The 3847-nt window shown below is 33.4% G+C and overlaps 1 long non-coding RNA gene across 5 annotated transcripts; it reads right to left on the reverse strand.

Annotated features, from left to right (window-relative positions):
- Positions 1 to 378: 378 nt before the first annotated feature.
- Positions 379 to 2138, reverse strand: LOC124156944. 5 transcript variants are annotated; one of them, XR_006864459.1, is made up of 3 exons: positions 989 to 1248; positions 785 to 907; positions 379 to 419 (listed from the first exon to the last, which is right to left on the reverse strand). It is a non-coding gene; the product is annotated as an uncharacterized LOC124156944 (long non-coding RNA). The 5 variants fall into 5 exon arrangements; XR_006864457.1 differs by lacking the exon at positions 379 to 419 and adding an exon at positions 432 to 478; XR_006864456.1 differs by lacking the exon at positions 379 to 419 and adding an exon at positions 437 to 481.
- Between the last annotated feature and the right edge of the window lie 1709 nt (positions 2139 to 3847).

A 3847-nucleotide genomic window follows, 5' to 3' on the forward strand; every position in this document is an offset into this window, starting at 1 on the left:
TTGAGATGAATTGCTGGATAGAAATAAAAAAAGCTGGCACATCGTAATCACATCCTTATATTATAATAAAATTCACTACAATCTCCACAGTTCAGTAAATCACATAACTATTTACAATTACAGTCATATAAAGTAATGTTTGATCATTAAAACAGAAAGTCATGGGCAATAGAATATTTTTCCAGAATAAATAAAATATAATTTTGTTGAAATAGTAGTACAATTTGATCAAACTAATTTCAAAACAGATGCACATAATTTAAGGCTTTTAAAACATCCATTTAAAGGTGCACTGCCATAATGTCTAGACTTTAAGGAATGATGATTTTGCTAATGCTGGCAAATGTAGCAGTAAGGTCCACACAACAGGTATCACCCTCAGGATTACAAATCCAGCCTGCCACTTAATGCATAGTATCCTGTCCCGGATTAAGAAGAACAGTTTTTCAAATAGTTCATGATTATCCACTGCACCAGGCTGCTAGAAAACATAACATATAAATACCATGAGACAAAGTAAACCGAAGAGTTAACAATGTAATTAATTGAACAAACCATTCAATTTGAGATGCACAAGTATGTTCATGGGAAATCAACATTCAAAAGGAAAAAGTTATGTTCATCCAAGTTATCATTATAGGTCAGTGTATAGACTCATATACTCCAATAGCATATACCAGCATTGCATTATAATTTGCATTGCATTATATACTTGCATTATAACAGCTTTGCCCTGATTTTATCTAACTTAAGAGACAGATTAGAGACAGCTTATCAAACTTACTTCACCAACGTTACCAAAGATAATCAGACTTCACCATCCCCACAGGTCAAAAATACTAAGATTTTCCTAAAGCAATGTCCCTGATGGGTATCTCATTTGCTCCACCATTGAAGACAGATCAACCTAGAAGAAAGAAAATAATTATAAGGACATCCTTGGATACATTTCGAAAAGGCAAGACAAATGAAAAATGCACCTACTTACTCATGCTTGCCAATCATTCATCTTCATAGACTGTTTCCACAATGTTCCGAATGAGACTCACTTGCTCCCATAGTTAACACAGATGTTATTCCATTCTTCAAATCATTTAACAACTCTCATGGCTAACATGTTCACAATTCACCAAACCATAGATGACAAAGGAACCTAGGAAAGTGATAACATGTCCATATGATAATAATAAACTCTCATTGAATGCTTATTAATTGTCTAAAGTTGAGGCCTATGTTAATTAGTTAGAAATTGTAAATATTGCCAATCCCAATAATGAATGTAATACTAGAATAATCCGCATGCAAATATTCCAAGAATCACGGCAAATAATCTGACACAGTGATGTCAGTGTGCACTCAGGTGAGCCTTTAGGTACATTAAAGATTTTACAAATAACTGCAATAAATGAATATACATCAGAACATTAATTAGAATAGGATGGATTCCAAACTCAATCACTGATTTTAAGTCAGCAAATGCTGCACGGAGCAAATGCATTCCAAATTGAGCAATTAGACTCAGACAATTAACAATGACAAGACAATCATGGATGTAAATAACTGAAGCATAAAGCCTGTTAAATTGTAGGAAGTAGTTTTACAAATCCAGTAGAATACCTCGCTCATGTGTTAATTTTAATGGATATATTATGGGTTGAAATGCACTATAGATACAGGGTGGGGTACAGACATAATGGGTATTAAATGAAACGAAATGATTAATACCGAGATAAATGCAGGAGATAACCCCGAAAGGAAAGATATGGTGCATCTCAATATGCAGTCAAACTATACTAATAATGTTGCATTGATGGAGAGAGAAATAAATCATCCAGGCTCATCATAATCACATTCTTATATTATAATTCACTACAATCTCCACGGTTAAGTTAATCACAAAACTGTATCTATATTCACATAAGTCATATGAGTGTGCACTGATCATTAAGAGGGATAGTTATAATATGCATATTATCATCCTGGAATAAGAATAACTGTTCTTCAAGTAGTTCATCAATAACCATTGCACCAGGCTGCTAGAAAACACAACATATAAAAACCATTATAAAAAGTATACCAAATGCCAGCAATTCCATACTTAAAGTCATCAACTTCTTAAAATAAACTGATATTCTCCCTGATGTAAGATCCAAATAAAATCCTTGTACACCTGAAATAGAATTACAAACACTATTTGAAACAATACATGCTACATAACTTTCACAGGTTGTAAAATCTCACATATTAACCAAACATGAGAATAAAGTTAACATGTCATTCAGCATTTGCCAGCTATATGAAAGGCTGTTCATAGCAATATATAAGGTATCATATTCTCAAATAACACAAGCTAGCTCATGCCATTACTAAATACTACCCAGTTCCCAAACTAATCCTACAAAAATATTTTGTAGCCTATAAAAGGGTGGGAAAAATGTGCACATTAACATTATTGAAACAAGTTCTAATTCTCTTACATGACTTACCATTTTTTTTATAAATAATCCTCATGAGGCAACCAACTTCTTCCTTAAATTCTCCAGCCATCATTCCATAATTCAACTGATTTCACCATCACTCATGAATACCGTGTTAATGCCTCAACTGACCATAGATCATAATTCAACCTAGAAGAATGATAATAATGATATGAACACCATTGGGAATATGTTGCAACGGAACACAAGATGAAAAAATGCACCTACTTACATATGTGTGGTTATGAGACAGCTTCATAAACTTTTCCGACAATGTTCCCCATAAGACTCTCACTTGCTTCCTTAATTTCTCTATCTACATTCTACAATTCAAATGATTTTACCAGCTCTCATAAGTAACATGTTCACACTTCACCTGACCATGGATCATATATCAACCTAGAAGAATTATTAGAATTAAAAGAACAACCATGGAAATATGTAGCAAGGGAAGGACTGGATGAAAAAATACATCTACTTACACCTTTATGGTTGTGGAACAGCATCTATGACTTCTTTCAATAATGTTCCCCCAGGAAACTGTCACATTGTCCTTAAATTATCCAGCAAAATTCTACAATTCCAATGATTTTACCAGCTCTCATGAGTAATATGTACACGCTTCAACTGACCATAGACCATTCAACCTAGAAGGATGACAATAATGATAAAAACAACCTTGGTAATATGTTATAAATTTATAACAATATTTTGCGATTGCAAGGGAGGACAATGGAAAAAAACATCTACTTACACCTGTGTACTTATGAAACAGCTTCCAAGACTTAGGCAGTATTCCTCATAAGACGGTCACTTGCTTCCTTAATTTATCCAGCAGTCATTCCACAGTTCAAATGCTTTCATGAGTACATTTTTATTTTGTTGCTGCTTCACCTGACTAGCTCATCATAGTTCAACCTGAAAAAATGGCAGAAATAATAGGAACAACCTTGGAAATAGTTTGCATAGGAAGGACAGGTAATGCCTGCGAAAAGCAATGCTCATCACAATAATATCAGATTATAAATTGTATGTGGTCATTTTCATTAGGCTTCACCGTATTGATTCACATCCTACAGTGGGTAATCTATTAACACATATAATGATTAGTATCTATTACAATGTTGAATATTTATTACTTTTTGCATGAATTTGGCCATATAATGTTCAACTTTTGCACTAATCCACAATAAAATGGGCTGATGTTGTTGCACCATTTACACAGGAAATGAATGATAGCATAGATTTAAGGTCTATTTTTCCCACACTACTGTTACACTCTCAATAACTTAACCTCACATAATACCACATGTCCTTATTCCCATGAATTCAACACACAATGACTGCACTCAAATAACTGTCAAATAATT

Source organism: Ischnura elegans, chromosome 4, assembly GCF_921293095.1.
Source record: "Ischnura elegans chromosome 4, ioIscEleg1.1, whole genome shotgun sequence".
Classification (NCBI taxonomy): Eukaryota; Metazoa; Arthropoda; class Insecta; order Odonata; family Coenagrionidae; genus Ischnura; species Ischnura elegans.